The sequence below is a fragment of the Alosa sapidissima genome, chromosome 10 (assembly GCF_018492685.1).
Source record: "Alosa sapidissima isolate fAloSap1 chromosome 10, fAloSap1.pri, whole genome shotgun sequence".
Lineage (NCBI taxonomy): Eukaryota > Metazoa > Chordata > Actinopteri > Clupeiformes > Clupeidae > Alosa > Alosa sapidissima.
The window spans coordinates 19,486,864-19,506,036 of record NC_055966.1 but is presented as its reverse complement, the minus strand read 5'-3'; positions in this window follow the sequence as shown (position 1 = coordinate 19,506,036).

Genomic DNA, 19,173 nt, shown 5'->3' with positions numbered 1-19,173 from the left:
TGTATCTCATCGTGCTACGCACCCACTCACACACACACACACACACACACACACACACACACACACACACACACACACACACCCCACCCGTCTCCATGCTCTCTTTTCTCCCAGGGTCACGTGACCCAGGAGCTGAGTCAGCAGTTTTGTGGTTGCCGGGCGATTGGTTTCTTTCCTGCTGTGAACTCAAATGAGCCCTTAGCACTTGGCAGCATCCATTACACCGCAAACACTCACGCACACTCGCTCTCGCATACACTCTTTCTCACACTGAAACACATCGACAATCACATGCTGTCTTTCTCTATCTATCACACACACACACACACACACACTATCAGGCCAAGCAAGCCTGAAGATTATTTTCCACCGTAACCACCGAAATAGCCACGAAGCATGCCCTATTGATCCTCAATCAAATATGATTGTATAAATCAAGCAGAGTTATAGCCAGATGTGCACGCCCTTACCAAGCACAACCCATCAAACAGCTCATGACTTTCATATTGCTTTTGAGTTGCTGAGTTTGCATACACACATCTTTCTGCTGAGTCACTCTCTTGTGTGTCTGCTGACCCAAACCAGGACTGCAAGTGCACTTGCATCCATCCCTAGTTAGTTTTGGCTTTCAGTGTGTGTGTGTGTGTGTGTACGTGAGTGTGCCACTCCGACATGGCCTCTCATGCCTGATTGGCATGCAGGCCACATCTGTGCCCCATGGTCATGCCCAGTTTGTAATCACTTCTCATAGAGGGCACTGAGGCTCCCGGCTGGCCACGTGGGTGTTCATCAAAGCCCCACACTCTCTCAAGTCAGCCCCTCAAACGAACATGAAGCTCAAATCTCTGCATCTAACTTCTGTCACAATGATAATCTTCTGCCTTCCATCTTTTTGTCATGTTGAAATGCAAATTGTATGATGACTCTGATAAAACAAATAATATTATCATTATTTTGGGGGGTTTTGTTGCTAGTCCTTGCATTTACATATGCATGATAACCTTTGAAACCATTTTGACTGGTCTAATAATCCCCCCCCCCCTGCTCTCTTTAATTTCAGGTACGTGTGTATGCACCCGGCGTGATCAGGTGGCGTATTTGTTCAGAGGATATTACAAATGCCCCGAATTCAAAGTGGTGGCAATCTAGTGAAGCGAGACGCACTCCAACCCTAAATGCCACTGCCTCTCATCCCTCTTAATGGGGAAGGGAGAAAAAAAAACTCAATCAAATGCCACACAGAAGGAGGGGGGAGAGCCTCCAAAAGCCTATAATCTGATTAAACCCATCTGCTTCTGGGTTGTTAACTTTAGTGTTAGCCACACTGCCTGATGCCTGCTCCCCGATATTTGAATTTAATCAGATGATTGGGAGGCCAAATCATTTTGAGATTTATACTGTTGGTCAAGCGAGTGTTCCAGCCTTGGGCTTTTGTGAGTTTTGAGGGAAAGGTGTGTGTGTGTGTGTGTGTGTGTGTGTGTGTGTGTTGTGGGGTGGGGTGGGTGGGGTCACACACATAACACATTGTAGAGAGCAAGGGCATTGAGTTGTTCAGATGGAAAAAGCAATTAACATGTAAAACAGCATTAAAATTAACAAGCAATTAATGTTTTAACACTGTGACTATCGGGGGGGGGGGTCCTAAAATGGTGCCAGTCTATACTGACGAGAGAGAGAGAGAGAGAGAGAGCATGCTGGGATTGGAAGACCTTCATTGTAGTTTTAATTCAAAGTGATGGGTTTTCTTTCCGCCCTGAAAAGGACCCTGCTCCCTGGAGGCGGAGGGGAAAGCAAGGAAGGAGGTGACTGAAAGGAGCCTTTAAAAACGGCGCTGTGCCCCAGTGTAGCTTGGGGGAGGTAATTAGCCAGGCTTTCTGCTCGTTCAGTCTCCATTTCCTGAGCCCAGAGGACATCACTCTCTGACTCCTACTCCACAAAACACATCAGTGGGCTCAGCTCTTTGTTTGTGTGTGTTTGTGTGTGTGTGTGTGTGTGTGTGTGTGTGTGTTTGTGTGTGTGTGTGTGTGTGTGTGTGTGTGTGTGTGTGTGTGTGTGAGAGAGTGAGTGTGTATTTGCATTCCTGTTTGATTGTACTTGTTTATCAGTGTTACTGTGTGTTTCTGTGTATGATTTAGAAAATGCATGCATTTTATTTGTCTACAGGTGTCCTTGTATACATGCATGCATTGTTGGTGGGGGTTTCTGTGCTTGTTTATTCCCTTGCCTTCTTTTCCCTAATGCTATCTCAGCTCTAAGACAGACAGGTATCCTTCCCTCTGCTATACACGTCTCACCAAGGGACAACCCTTCACATGAGGGTGGAGCAGAGGCCTCATCTGTAGCCTAACCCCCCACCCCACACACACTCTCCATGGGTAGTCCCCCCCCCCCCCCACACACCACCACCACCCAGGTACCAGCTCCCCTTCGCGCTTCACTTCCCTTTGAGCTGGTAATTAACACGCTTAGATTGAGCTATCAGGGCCCCCAGCCACAGTCACGCATGGCAGATCTGGGATGAAAGAGCCATAGGAGAAATTTCTGCTTTCCAGTCCACAGGAGACCTTCAACGGCATCATCATTATCATGGGATAAATACAGTGTAAATGTATTACACTGTACCTTTAATTCTATTGTATTACATACATAAATGGGAAAGCATGCATGAATAGTACCATGCCGTGCCATGCTAATGATGCAGCAATGAGCTTACCTGCAAACTGTACTAAATATTTAATCAATATTCAAGAGCAAGAGTCAGAAACTTTTTTAGCTGGAAGATCCATTAATACCATTTGTATGTTATTAATGTTAATGTTTTAATGTTAAGCACACATTTACTATTATTATACTATATGAGGCTTTATCCCCCAGAGAGAAGATCATCTTTTCTGATTGGCTGGTGAGACACCTATGAACTAGACCTGGTAAAAAACTTGAATCACCATTCCATATCAATGCTCCTTTGAATGGTACAGTAACTATAGCAACTATATTAAAAGACGGTTGAACTAGGAGACAGGTCGCGCTTTGCATCATGGAGTTCTTAGCCTTTGCCCTGTCCATTAATTCTGTATCTTGGGACACCTTGGCAGCGTTATCCATTACGTATCTGTTAGACTAAATTCTTTAATTTCTCCTATGAGAAATTGTACACTGATCTGACAAATGGCATTTTGAGCGAGACCTCAAAAGTTCTTCACAAACTACATGCTCATCACAAAACAGCTATCTGGCTCACGAGCCGTAAGCTCCTAAGCCCTGCTCTAGAGCCTATATGGAAAATGCTGCAGACTTAGTTTGCTCAACAAATCGCAGGACTCCCTTACACGCTGTGGGGTAAAGCAAGAGTCCAAATCTGTTTCACCATCTGCAGACTGAAGATGTCTTCAGGATACTCACTCTACTGCGATCATTTCAAATGCTTATCTGGCAGCTTTTCTGAGTGGAAATACATTCTCTATGACAAGGGCCAGCTTATGATCTGAGTGCTTCTAAAGAGAAGGGCAAACAGCACCCACGTAACATCTTTTTACACACATTAGTATGCATATATTCATATGCATCAATAGTTACTCTTAAATATTTAAAACCAACACAGAGGATGGCTGCACTTACACAGAAGCAACAGCTTAAACAGAAACATTTATGATTACCCTCAAAGGAATCTTATGGAGCAGCAAGAGTAGAACTACGCTGCTTGCCTGCATGTGTTTTTATGTGTGTGTGCGTGTTTGTGTGTTTATGTGTGTGTGTGTGTGCATGTGTGTGTGTGTGTTTGCACATGTGTGCGTATACGTTTATGTGTTTGTGTATATGTGTGTGTGTGTGTGTGCGTGCGTATGTCTGCATGTCTACTGCATGTGTATGTGTGTGTCTTTATGTGTGTGTGTGTGCATGTACGTGTGTGTGCGTACCTGTGTGTGTGCGTGTGTCCGTGCTTGTGGGCGTGTGCATTTATGTGTGTTTGAGTTCAGGTGCTGATTGTGAGGGGGGATTTGTTAACTTCTCAATGGTTGAAAATAATAGAGTGTTATTTGTAATTCTACTGATGATGTTAGAGATGAAAGACTGTCTTGCTTTGCATATTTCAGAGTTGTATGTGTGGATCATATGGATTTCATAGTGGATCTGAGTATGTATTTGCGCCATATTCTTCCGGTCTTCTCACACTTTTTTTAGGAGGTTAACCGCTGGATTTTGCTTCTGTGATGCTTTTTGTTTGTCCTTAAATTTTAATGGAGCAATGTCATCCATAATATTTGGCATTTTTGAATTAAAATGATCCATTAAGTCTTCAACCAAGTCTGACAGTTGACTTAAGTCTGTGGAAGTACTTGCTCAAAGAGAATACTAGTGTGATCATTTATGATTCTCCTTTTTACCATCATAGATCTGTTCTGAGTGCACTAAGCACTAAGCTGACCCTGCGAATCTAGCAAAGAAATAGCTCAGAAGAACTCATATTGGAGTTCTGAACAGGACGTATTTCAGAGGGAGACCTTTCACTTTCAATAGCCCATCATTGCATGTGTGATTTTGGAATATTTATTTATCAAGTTAGGAAAGGTTCATATATGTCTGTTCTTCACACATCTCTTGACCCTATCTATCTATAGTGCAAGCCAAATGTATGTTAGTGTTGGTGTATCCACCTGTCCTGCTGTACTCAGAAATCTCATGTACAGATGTATGTGTAGACTAACTGAGTTACCCCAACAGCATAATTGCAACACTAGCGAACCCTGCAACGACTGCAGTCAGGTTCACCTCGAGACTGTGGAACCATTGGCGTTTTATATGCTAATATGTACCCAGATAGCAAAATCAGATTGGCAGATAGTGGACCGCTGGTGGTATGCCGCCGGTGGCGTGCCACTTGTGGTCCGTGGTTGGACCACCATCTCTTTAAATTCAACTTGTCATGAATATTAAGAAACATTATTAAAATGATATATGGAGTATAACTGAACAAATGAAAAAGATTTTAGACCAATAGTGGCGAAGTATTGGCCAATTTGCCTGCAACCCGCCAGAGAACCGATGAGCAAAATGCCAGCGGGCCACCAGATCTGCCCCAGTGGTCCGCCAGCCCCTTGCTATCTGGGAACATCTCTTTGTTCATTGTGGAATTCTGACTGTATTTGTTTGTATTGTATGTGTTTTGTTTTATATTTGAATGTCTTTTGGTATGTTTTGTATTGTGCTATAGACCATTTTTTTTGTGTCCTGAATAAAGTATTGATTGATTGATTGAAATCTACAGTATTAATGACAGGAACGTCTGTCTGTCTGTGCGTGTGTTTGTTTGTGTGTCTGTTATTTGCATATCTCTCGAACCGTTCGTCCGACGGATTTCAAACTTGGCAGGTGTCTTGCTATGGGTAAAAGAAATGCAAAAGATGTTGTTAAAAGAAGCACACTTTTGCCGCTCTATCCGCTGACTCACTCAGCACAGCACAGCAACAGAGAGGGTTGACGAGGAGCTTTGGCTGATTAACCAGGTGTGTCTGAGGAAATCCACAAAAAAAGTCAACAGCAAACAAGCCGAAATCCACAGTCAACTGCTAACAAGCCAAAATCCACAAACCAGAAATCCACATGTCCAGGGCAGGTCAAGACAGTCCTTCTCGCAAGGTAGATCCAAAATCCAAATCCAAGTCAGGGAGATCACCAGGAGTAGGCCTATGTGATGTGAGTTCATGACCTGCTGTTGTTACTGGTCATCGGCCCTCGACCTTATGCCTGGAATTTTTTGACCCGGACGTGTTGGTTGCCTCGTTGACCTGCAGTGAGAGCGCGAGTCTCTCTCTCTCTCTCGCTTTCCCTCTCGCCTCATCTTTTAATTACAGTTGTTAATCACTCATTAACTCCTTTCGCCTTTGGTGTGCAACTCCTAAATCTGGCGACGTCACTTTTCCTCCTCCGCTCGATAGATTCACTATCGCACCTCACCCTTCAAATGAGGAATTTCACTTCTGTCCTCCAACGCTGAAAGCCTCTGGTTTTGCTCTCCTTGGATGTTTGTAATCTAAGGAAAATTATTACAGGCCTTCTTAAAAAGCACTTTTAAAAATGCTTTATGAAACAAAAAGATTTTTTATAGAAGCCATATATAGCTATACATTCATATTGCTTGTCAATATGTTCTCTTAACCATAGGAAATAGTCAGACTGATATTACACAACAATTTGTATGTTTTTTCTTTCAAAAAACAAAAGGCTTCAAAATCTATTTCATTTTTATTTCAAAAAGTCTAAATTGTTTTCTCAATTGCAAATATGCAGTATATGTGGTTTTCAGACCTTGACGAGCACTGTGTAAGGAAGAATATGATAATGAACTGTGGGTCAAACATACACAAATGACACAGAAAATATGGGCACACTTGAGTAAGTGGACCCATCAGGATGTCAGTTACACAATAAGTGCAAACTGTAATATCCAGATTACTTATACAACAAGCTGATTAGATGTGGGTGAATCTGTAGGGAGAGTGCTTTCAGTTGAATTTGTATGCCGAGAGCTCAAGGCTGACTTCAACAAAAAACTGTGCCCACTGGCTTTATCTTATACCCACGAAGTGGGTAGCAATATTTATACTCAATGTGTACTACTGCATTATGAAACTGATTGTGAATGATAAGTTGACTGTTTAGGAATAGGCTTGGACAGTCCAGCTAGCCTGACTTTCCAAACAGAAAGTTAAAGCATGACAGTTTACTGGACAGAATACTCGTGTGCACTTTCAACAGCTTGTATCAACACTTGAACACATACTGAAGAGATACTCCACCATTACAGTCTGCTCTTGACGTCTCAGCCAATGAAAAGATTCCAAGGTTTGTTTGTATTTTATTTTATTAAAAGCAAATGTTTTGATCATAAAACCTCTCAGCTATCCTATTTTTTACAGTCTATGGTCAAGATATGTGTGTTCAAGTATGTGAAATGTAAAAGACAAAATATACATATAATAATAAGTCATTCAGCAAAATCATGGTGTTTTTTTACTGTTGTCAAGCTCTTTAAACATTAACCCTAAGTGAAAATGGCTCAGTGTTATGTTCATTGTGAATAAAATAATAACATTATTGTGAATAAAATTATTTGAAGAGAGATGGAATGTTCCGTTTCAACAGGACATTATTCAATTTTACACTGCATGGCTTTTTTACACTGCAGGAATGGACACAGTTTAGGGGGACTGCAAGTATAGTAATAATATTTTATTTAATTTACATTTTATTTTCATTTAATTTACATTTATTTTATTTTACATATTTTATTTAATGATGGCTCTTTTGAGCCTCAAGCTCAAAGAGCAACAACACATACAAAAAACAATGCAGTCACCAATAATTTAAATGTACTAAAATGCAACAGGTCAGAGTGCATGTACTTATCTAAAAAATATGTTTTAATGGCAGTTTTGAATTGGGTAATGAGTATGTTAGCCTTGTTATGTGAGCGGTGAATCAGGGCTCTGCCTTGAACACAGTGCTGAGGTGCAGCTGGGGCCTGCTGACTTGATGAGCAGTGTTATCACTCCTGTCCTCCCAGGCCAAGTCTGGGTGGGTCGTACCACTGTACCCCAGAGGGGGGAGGCCTTAGGGGCGAACTTGCATGGTTATTACATTCACACCACTCCCCTTCCCTCTACTCACTTTCTCTTTTTATCTCTTTTTACAAAATCCCCATTCTATGCCTTTTTTTCTGTCTTCCTTTCTTTATTTTTACATGTAGTCTCCCTTAGGCACGTTGCATATTCCTCCTGGTCTTTACTTACTTGTTCACCTCTTTTAGGCAGTCTGTTCAGAGTGCCTCCGCAGGTGTATCAGTATTCAAATGTTGCCTGTGGGAGCTGCTCAGGGTCATGAGGGGATTGTTTCAGTGAGAATAATAACCCACATGGATTCAGCCAGGAACCCACTCAGACACAAACACATATACACACACACAGAGAGAGACATACCCACATGCACACATACATTCAAACACAGAGGGTACAGGTACAAAAGTGCAAACCACAGTATCTTGTTAACAACCCACTCACCAAAGCAGCACACTCCACATTAGCCTCACATTTAAAAAAAGAAAACAACAACAAAAAAAAAACAATGAGCATGTTCTCTATAATTCCCCAACCACCTCTGTAGAAAGCTGGAGAGCGTGGTTGTTTAAATGGCTCCCTGAGAGCAGCAGAGGCCTGTCCACGGATGCTTGAGTGCTGTGAATAAGTAGAATGCACCTCGCTTAGGCCATCCCTGACCTCCACGCTCCATGGCATCATGGTGCTTAGGGCTTTGTTCATTTGCCCAGCCCCTGCAGCGTTATTCGTAAACCTTATTCAGCTCTACAGCATGTTCTCCTTTGTGAAAGTTGTATGTGGAGTCTGTTACCACGGAGACAGATGACCACCTTCTCTTGTGTACTCTGCGTAGGCTATAATAGTGTGGAAAGTTTGTTAACTGGTTAAAAATCATCTGCTAAATGAATAAATGTAAATGTAACTGTTACTAAAAACTAGTAAGAATAGTTTTTTTCCGACAGCAAACCACACCCAGTGAAATATCCCGTGCCATGAGCCAGCAGTATGGTGGTGGTGTGCTAGCAGGTCTCTTCTTTTACTACACTTTGGGTGCACAGACGCCACTTCTACCGGTGTGAAGGCAGGCTCAAGTTAGTTTATATCATCGGCTTCAGAGGTCTTAGGGCTTTCAATCGCATAATGAAATGCCCCGGCTCAGTCTTTAGGTGGAAGTACAAAAACCTCAGAAGTTATTCAAATGTCATTATTTGTTGAATGTGGCGGAAGGATACAGTATGTCATCACTTCATCCCATACTCTGAGGATGGAAAGACTCACACGTACACATGTGCACAGACATAATAAAATGCCAGTGGTTGGCATTCGGTGTGTGCCTGTATGTCCTGATGGGACACTTGCCAACTGTCTCCAGCTGGTGTCATATCAGCTGACCAGATGAGAAGTAGTACACAGCCAATAAGTTTGATCTGAGACACTCAAGCTCCCCTTCACTAAATAAAAGTGGCTTATGTATTTATTCTTTTTTCACTGAGACACACCTTACTGTAGCTGTGTTATGTGTTGTACTAGGGTGTGCTACCGCACTTATACTCAGGGCCTTGGGCCGTGTACTGCCTGTTTGCACATCATCTTTATCAAATTTCTGATAGTGCCCTATGCATATTTTGCAAGTTTGCGCAGAATCGTGACATTATGTTATGCTCCTATTTATTGCCTGTTTGCTCATTATCTGTACCAGACCCCTGATAATGCCTAGATGCATATTGCAAGTTTGCACAATATTTAATACTCGTATCAGTCCCAAGCTACTGCCATATTCATTGCCAGTTTTACACAGTATGCTTACTGATCTGTCTGCTTCAGTAAGTTTATGAAATAAAAGAGCGAACTTGACATTTACATACAGGTAATCCACGGTGTTCAGTGTGGCTATAGGCTACTTTGTGTGTTAACTAGATGTACCGCAGATCGGTACAAAATATGACCGCTGCCCAGTCCAGCACATTTTTTCCACAAAAATAAATCACGCTGAAAGGCCTATATGATTCTAACTGTCTCACTAAATTGCATTATCCACACTCAATTCTCACTGGTATCTGCTAGAAAACACAAGACAACAAAAGTACCAAAACATGATTAGTTCATAGATTTCACATGTAAAATTCATTTTATACAACCCCACCTCCATCTTGCCTGTTCATAATTCTGAGAAATTCTTGAACTGTGTGCATGTACATGTTTATGTTATGTGTGTGGGTGTGTGTGTGCCTGTGCATGCATGCGTATGTAACAAGGTGATACTTTGGAAGGGCCAAGGGGCCAATCACAGTAGCCTGACTACGCCACCCTGAGGCCTAGTGCATCAGGGAATCTTTAAGAGATCGTACCTCTAAACCGAGACAGCTCTTTCAGGTTCGTAATTACACCATGGAGACATGATTCCAGGAAAACAAAGGATTTATTAATACACAAACGGGTGGGGATCTGAGGGTGGCAACTATGGACGTCCACACAAATATTTTACATGCAAGCATTAAGAAAAGCTCACCTATTACACAGCAAAGGCACACTGCAAAGCGATAAGCAATACACAACACCACACCACACGTATGCTCAGAGTAGCCCCCCTCAGAGCCACCTCCCTACTAAATAAACATAAAAGTTACAAACAGAAGGACAAGACAGGCAACACAAAAACCAAACATAAAATAACCAAAGCAAAACCAAGACAAGACAAGACAGCAGCACGACCCATGTTCCCCATCAGCATGACTGTGCTGCCTAAAAGAACAGAACACAGAAGATTAAACAAAGAACACACCACAATATACATAACATAAAACCACAAATGTCTATGGGGAGACAGCATACCTGACGGTAGCACAGACAGGGGCTACACCAGTGGAGTCTACTGGCTACTGCCCCTCTTAAGTAGGACTCCACTGGTGCCAGATTGATCAAATGCCTATGCCCCGCCCCCTTCATTAGCACTTCCAGGTGCTATGGGGAAATAGCAGGCAGAGAAGGTCTACCTGCTACACGTACATATGTCTACTGTGAGTATGTGTCATACGTATGATTACTGTGAATGTATGTGTGTGCATGTGTATCTGTTTGTGCACATGAAATGGGTTAACATGACCCCTGGAGGCAAACATACAGAAAAAATTGGTCATCCTAGGCCCTATTCTCAAGATATTCACAGAGAACTGTGTCATAAGAGAACATGAACGGAATTCCACGAAACTTGGCGTGCATACAGAAGGTGTCATAATGATCCTGCACTTCCAATTTCGTGCAGTTTTGACTATGTTAGGTCACAGATACCTGCGATTACAACACCTCATTTTTACTTTTTTGTGTTTAACTAGGTGGCACTGTACATGAAATGAGTGGTTATGGAATGGGTTGACATGGCCCCTTGAGATCAACATACAAAAAAAAATGGTCCTCCTAAACCCTACGGTTCTCGAGATATTCACAGAAAACTGTGTCTGCCCTACCCTCCTTTCGGGGGTCCAGTCCAGTGGGGGGGCTACAGATCAAAACGAAAAACGATGGTTCCATGCTATCCATGTGGGGTTACATGCCCACCAAGTTTCGTGTACCCCGGTCTTTCAGTGTCCCGGGAATCCTTGACGGAAATTTGGGCATGCGAAAAAAAAAAAAAAAAAATCTGACTAAACCTATATGACCGCCGCTTCGCTGTAGGTATAACCATATGACTGGTTAAACCAACTCAAATAGGTGCCCAAAACAAAGGCAGCAGTTATGGTAATATACAAGCATGTTTTCCACAGCATTGCATATGGGGAGAATATTGACAGGCTTTTTATCAAACTACATTTAGATGGTTGTGTTCTGTCTAGTAAATGGCAGTAGATAGGCATAAATTATCGATTTGAATATCTTAATTACAAGAAGAGTAATTAGGGAACTATTGCTTTTAAGGACATTCAAATTTGATGAAATTAGGGCTGTCATGTTTTGTTCTCAGCATGAAGTGAGATTTTTAGGCACAACTTATACTTGGCATTGGCACTTAATAGGTCATTAGTCATTAGGCAATGTATACTGGCAAAGATGCCATTTTTAGATGTCATCTACCATTTACCTGATGGTATTGTCTCAGTAACCAGGGCTTATTCACAAATAAAGCAGCTCTCACTTTCCTTGGCCATGTCCTCCTTCAAACAAACATAATCAACTAAGGTAGCATATCTCCTCTTCCTATCAAAGCTATACAATGGACACTCCTAATGAAAATAAATAATTTAGGCTATCACTTAAATGTTTTTCTTGATATATTTTATGTAATCAATAGTAAGACTTACTTAACTTAATACAACTGTAACAACCTCCACTCATTCCAAGCTCAGTCTACTGATTATTGGTTCAATCATCTCCCACACCTGTTGGACTGATTCACTTCCTTATTTAAACCCCCTGTTCTGTCATTTGTTGAGAAATCTTGATTTGTGCAGGACGACTCAAGTTTTAGAACTCTGAAGGTACTATGTGATTTCTGAACTTCTTGGTTTGTACAATTACAGTACCTGATCTTCTGTGTTTCTGTTATTGCTATCGTGCAAGCTTTTATTATGACCGTCGCGCAGCGAAGCGGCGGTCATATAGGTTTAGTCAGATTTTTTTTTTTTTCGCATGTCCACATTTCCGTCAAGGATTCCCGGGACACTGAAAGACCGGGGTACACGAAACTTGGTGGGCATGTAACCCCATATGGATAGCATGGAACCATCGTTTTTCGTTTTGATCTGTAGCCCCCCCGCTGGACTGCACCCCCCCGAAAGGAGGGTAGGGCATACACAGTTTTCTGTGAATATCTCGAGAACCGTAAGGTTTAGGAGGACCATTTTTTTTTGTATGTTGATCTCAAGGGGGCATGTCAACCCATTCCATAACCACTCATTTCATGTATAGCGCCACCTAGTTAAACACAAAAAAGTAAAAATGAGGTGTTGAAATCGCAGGTATCTGTGACCTAACATAGTCAAAACTGCACGAAATTGGAAGTGTAGGATCATTATGACACCCTCTGAATGCACGCCAAGTTTCGTGGAATTCCGTTCATGGGGGGCCACACAATAAATTAATTTATGTTACTATACACCAACTGGCCTGTAGATGGCCGGAGACAGTTTTCTGTGAATATCTCGAGAACCGTAGGGCCTAGGAGGTCCACCTTTTTTTTGTATGTTGGTCTTAAGGGGGCATGTCAACCCATCCCATTACCACTTATTTCATGTATAGCGCCACCTAGTTAAAAATTAAAAAGCAAAAAATTAGGTGTTTTCATCACAATATCTCTGGCTGACATGGTCAAAACTGCACGAAATTGAAAGTGTAGGATCATTATGACACCCTCCGAATGCATGCCAAGTTTTGTGAACTTTCGTTTATGGGGGGCCTTACAATAAAATAATTTATGTGTACATTTAGTGTCCGTACACCAATAAGGATTCCCGGGACACTGAAAGACCGGGGTACACGAAACTTGGTGGGCATGTAACCCCACATGGATAGCATGGAACCATCGTTTTTCGTTTTGATCTGTAGCCCCCCCACTGTACTGGACCCCATAGGAGGGTAGGGCAGACACAGCTTTCTATGAATATCTTGAGAACCATAGGGCCTAGGATGACCAATTTTTTCCGTATGTTTGCCTCCAGGGGTCATGTTAACCCATTCCATGTGCACAAATGTGCATAAACAGATACACACGCACACACATACATTCACAGTAATCATACATATGACACTCACACAGTAGACATATGTACGCATGCATGCACATGCACAAACACACATACGCAGGCAAACACACAAGCACGCACACACACACACATAAACATAAACGTGTACACGCACACATGCACACAATTCAAGAATTTCTCAGAATTATAAACAGGCAAGATGTAAGAATGTAAGAATTTTACATGTGAAATCTATGAACTAATCATGTTTTGGTACTTGTTGTCTAGCAGATACCAGTGAGAATTGAGTGTGGATAATGCAATTTAGTGAGACAGTTCGAATCATATAGGCCTTTCAGCGTGATTTATTTTTGTGCAAACAATGTGCTCGACTGGGCGGCGGTCATATTTTGTACCGCTCTGTGGTACATCTAGTTTGTATTCAGTCTGTTGGTGAACATAAACCTCAGTTATCCTGCACTTGCGTCCAGTCCCTCTGTGACAACGAGACCTCGTTGACATCGCAGGCGATGTCCTCTCGGGCTAGGAACAGGCATGAAAACGGGTCAGGGGTGAAAAAGGTGAGAAGGGTGTGCAAAGAGGGAAATGGCCGTTTCATAGCAAGTGAGTGACATTGCTGCCAATAGTGCATAGCTTCCACAGAGTATGAAGTTGCCTAAAACCAGACATTTAGAAAGAAAACAAACTACAAAATGACTCATTTAAAAAAAAAAAAAACTTTATTTCTTCTTTTTGGCTTGGGCCTAAGTGTAGAGGTGGAAAGTAACGAAATACATTTACTCACGTTACTGTATTGAGTAGTTTTTCTGTGTATTTTGTATTTTTTAAGTAGTTTATAAAATCGGTATTTTAAATTTTACTTGATTACATTTTGAGTGAAGTATTGTACTTCGCTACATCAAAAATCCCATTCGTTACTTGAGTAAAAAAAAACGGAAAGGGAGAGAAAAAAATCGCGCCCTAAACCACTAGCCTAGTGATAATGATCAGCATGTAGCCTACAACAGGACATGAATCAAGCTGGCGCCATGCAGTCTTTCTGAAAGTGATGGAGACTGGATCACGAAATGCATCAGATTAGCCTAACCTATGAAAGTGTATTTTACGCTATTCCAATCGGTTGTCTCAGTTCGTTTTAGCACTAATGATTGCGGAGATATTTAAGCAAACACCATGGGATTTCGTGTTTTGACGTTTGTGCTCACTTTTCTTTGGAAAGAAGTTTATTAGCAGTTGTTTCCCCTCATTTTGATGTCTCTCTTTTTCCTGTTTTGGCCTTTGTTTTTAGTAACCTGACTTGGCTTTCTTGGAGAAAGACATTGCACCAGCAGCAAAACAATTAGCGGTCCACTACTAGCGATGCTCAACTAAATAAACAAAAGATAGACTACCTTATGAATCGTGCAGGCGGACTAAACCATTTAGCTCTTTAGCAAGGGAGAGTGAGAGTGACCTTACACAGTTTTCACTATGTTTTGTATACAAAATCCAGTCAGTCAACCTTTAAATTTCGTCTGACATTCATTTTGACATTTAATTTGGAAGTTAAAGGAGAATTCCGGTGTGATATTGACCTAAAGTGTATCGAAACATGATACCGAGTGTGAACGTATGTCTCATAGCCCATCTCGGCTTGTCCCCTGCACTCCAAAATCTGGCGCTAGTTAGCCGATGCTACCAACATCTTCTTCAATAGTGGTGCTTCGGCATCGGGCTAGCCATGCAAATAAATCACTGTTTTACACCCATTTACGAGGCTCAATGTATCTCCACACTTCATTGGTAGACTTCCTAGGGCCCTGACATTTAAAACGAGACATTGAGAACTTTGAAAAAGCACTGGTAGTTTACTTACAAGACGATTTATACAGACAGTATCTTCACGAAGTTTAGCGTTTGCAGCCATCTTGAATTTAGTCACGATAAGTCGAGCAACGAGTAAGAATGAACAGCTATGATAAGGGATCAGATTCCAAAAATAATTCAGTGGAAATGCATGGATTCCAGTTGCTGCTACTGGAAGAAACTGGAATCCATGCATTTCCACTGAATTATTTTTGGAATCTGATCCCTTATCATACCTGTTCATTCTTACTCATTGCTCGACTTATCGTGACTAAATTCAAGATGGCTGCAAACGTTAAACTTCGTGAAGATACTGTCTGTATAAATCGTCTTGTAAGTAAACTACCAGTGCTTTTTCAAAGTTCTCAATGTCTCGTTTTAAATGTCAGGGCCCTAGGAAGTCTACCAATGAAGTGTGGAGATACATTGAGCCTCGTAAATGGGTGTAAAACAGTGATTTATTTGCATGGCTAGCCCGATGCCGAAGCACCACTACTGAAAAAGTTGTTGGTAGCATCGGCTAACTAGCGCCAGATTTTGGAGTGCAGGGGACAAGTCGAGATGGGCTGTGAGACATACGTTCACACTCGGTATCATGTTTCGATACACTTTAGGTCAATATCACACCGGAATTCTCCTTTAAAATATTCAGGTAAAATAAATATATGGTGGAAATAAGTATTGAACGCTTTTTTTTTTTTTTTTTTTCCAGTAATTAGCCTAAACTACCAGTGAGTCTATTAGAAATTTTCACCACACATATAAAAAATCCAAACATAAGAGTTTTGTGTATTAAAGTGGAATGACACAGGAAAAAAGTATTGAACATGCCTACTGAAATTTCTTCAATACTTTGTGGAAAAGCCTTTGTTTGTAAAGACAGCTTCAAGACATTTCCTGTATGACAAAACTTATTGGTCGCAGTATCAGGTCTGATTTTGGCCCATTGTTCTAAACAGATTCCAGGGGTCCCTCTTGTGAATCCTGATCTTTAGTTACTTCCAAAACTATTTAATTGAATTGGCTGCCTTCAAGTCTTTCTGGAGCTTTCTCCGAGTGGTCCTTGACTCTTGGAATTGACTATCCTTCTGAATCCCTGGTCAGAAATATTACAAGGACATCCTGTGCATGGCCGGTTGCTGATGCAGTGATGTTTCTTCCACTTGCAGATAATGGCTCCCATGCTGTTTACTGGAAGATTCTGGTGTTTTGAAATGCATCTGTAACCAGTTTCATTGATATGTTTTGCAACAATAAGGTTGCAAAGGTCTTGGGAGAGCTTTTTGGTTTTATCCATCATGAAATGTTTCTTGTGTGACACCTTGGTAATGAAAAACCTTTTTATAGCCCATCAATATGTAGGCTACTAACCAAGCTTATATTAATTTGCACAGATAGAAAGGATAACTACTCTCTATATAGATTCCTTCCCTTTCCTTGCCTTAGGGCTTTTTCTTAGCATGTTTAATACTTTTCCCCTGTGTTATTCCACTTCATTACATGACTCTACTTATGGAGTTGTTTGGATTTTTTATGTGTGTATTACCTGAGTTATTACTAATGCCTGGTGAAAATGTTGTGCCCCCTGTATTCCACTTTTCACGGGCCCTCTCCTCCATTGGGGCCCTATACTTCCCACTTTCCCCCCCAGTACAACGCCCTTTAATCTGCTGAACCTTCTGCTCGTTTCCAAATATAAAAAAAACTCTGCAACTCAATATTGGCCTGCCTGCCTCAGCTGCCTGTGAGGGGCTTTTCAGTTGTGCTGGATTACTGTTCACTGCAAAGCGACCCAAGGATGAGTGCAACTAACTTTGAAAATCAACTACTGCTCAAACTTAAAGGAGAACTCCGGTGATTTTTCACATAGATCTCCATTTCTCAACGTCCTTTTCAGGCAAGTACCTCCACTCGGCGGCCATATTGCAATACTTTTTTGGCACTTATCGTGCATCTATTTCATCAGAAATGCGTGTGCGTAAGGCTTCACGACACCAATCGTGCTCCAGCAGCGAGATCACAACAGATGATTGGCACGATGTCTTCACAGCACACCACATGATTGGCTCAATGTATTCACATGTCAACGTTTTGCCGCGGAAGGGTTGTGATATGTGTAGACATATGATGTGTATACAACTGGCGTTACAAACTAACCCCATGCATTACTATGGAGGATTTTTTGAGTGCTGTATCTCCTCATTAGAAAGTCTTTGGTGAAACTGGTTGTTCTGGTACCCCCCCCCCCCCCCGCCCCCCCAAAAAAGTAACTAAGTAACTTTTACTTAAAGTACATTTTAAATGAACTACTTTTTACTTTTACTCGAGTACATTTTCAGATTGGTATTTTAACTTGTACTTGAGTAATATTTCATCAAGGTATTGGTACTTTTACTTGAGTACAATATTTTCATACTTTTTCCACCTCTGCCTAAGTGTGAAGGGGCCCACTTGCACTGTTTGGCAACATGCTTCAGCCTGGCCCTCCTCTCTTCCTCAGTAATCTACATGAGTGATCTTTCTTTCTTTCTTTCTTTATTTCTTTGTGCCTGAAGTTATCAGACATTTCTAAAGATTTCATAGGCCTAATGGACACTTCATAGTAGACTATTAGAATAAGTCTGAACTAGATGTACCGCATAGCGGTACAAAATATGACCGCCGCTCAGTCCTGTACATCCGTTCCGCGAAAATAAATCACACTTCAATTTGTCTCCATATTTTACTCCATCCCCCACTCTTGAAACTTTTGTGTATGCTTGTTTGGCATGCCTGAGTGTGTGTGTGCGGCTGCACAGAAAGTACCCTACTGGTGCTGAAAAGGTGAATAGATTGTAGAATAGCCAAAGAAGATGTAGAATTGTTATAAAACCTTTAAAATCTCTAAACAATCACAAGTAGGGCAGTTCATCACAGTTCATCCATTGCAACTGGATTGATGAAAGGTCACTTACACCTGTAGGCTACATTGTATTTGGGAAAAGCAAAAGGTATCAGCATAATGTTATTTATTTATTTATTTATTTATTTTTTATGTATTTTTAAACAAAAACATCTCTGTCAGTTCCATGCCGTTTTCAACAGCTATCAAAAACAAAGGTCATTTTTGGATGGATGGATTTTTTTGTGAATGTTTCTTCTTCTACATAAGATTTTAGTCATCTTTAGTTCATGTAATACTTTATTGTCAATGCACAAATTAAGTAACAGTAGTCTGAAACGTTATTGTTAATGCACAAATTAAGTAACAGTAGCCTAGTCTGAAACGAAATGCTGTTTTACATCTAACCAGTGGTGCAAATAACTGACATGTCCAAATGGGCCTTGATGAAATGCGTCGCTAGACTGTTCATACACATTTTAAGGGGCCAAAGTTGAAGAGCTTTTGTCCGTTATTGTTAGTGCAAATATAGGCTGATTCATGTTCCCTTGCATTGTTTAACTGAGGTCCATGGCTAGTCTGGCTTTCATCAGACCAAGCTCAATCTTTTAAGAAATCAAAAAATAAATAGCGGGCAGATCAGGCTGGGTTCACCCAGCCTAGTCCATAGGCACCCGATATTGTTTAATTTTCCGATTGAGATATACACGCTCTGGCTATTCTAAATGCAAAAATGCATCAGGGAGTTATGACAAAACGGTAACTAACAAACTAGATCCTAATAGAAAGCTTCCCTAAGCTACAGGTAGGATTATAAGGTAGGCCTATTTACAACATAAATTGTCAATAGGCTATGCTGGCGACACAAATAAAATCTCCTTTGGAAACCAATGGCTTACGCCTTACAGTATCAAGCGGACTTAAACTGTCATATCGTGGCGAAAAGTTGTAATAACATTCACGCAGCTCCATGAGTCAAGGAAAGCGCGAATGAAGTAGCCACTTCTAAATGGGACCCACTACACTTAAGGTGTTTTGCTAAAGCAGCCATAATGAAATGAAGGTGTCATTGTTTGGATACTTCACACACACGTGCTTTTTAATTTCACAGACTACAACTACCAAGCTGTAATCAAAGCACATCGATTCCCCTCTCACA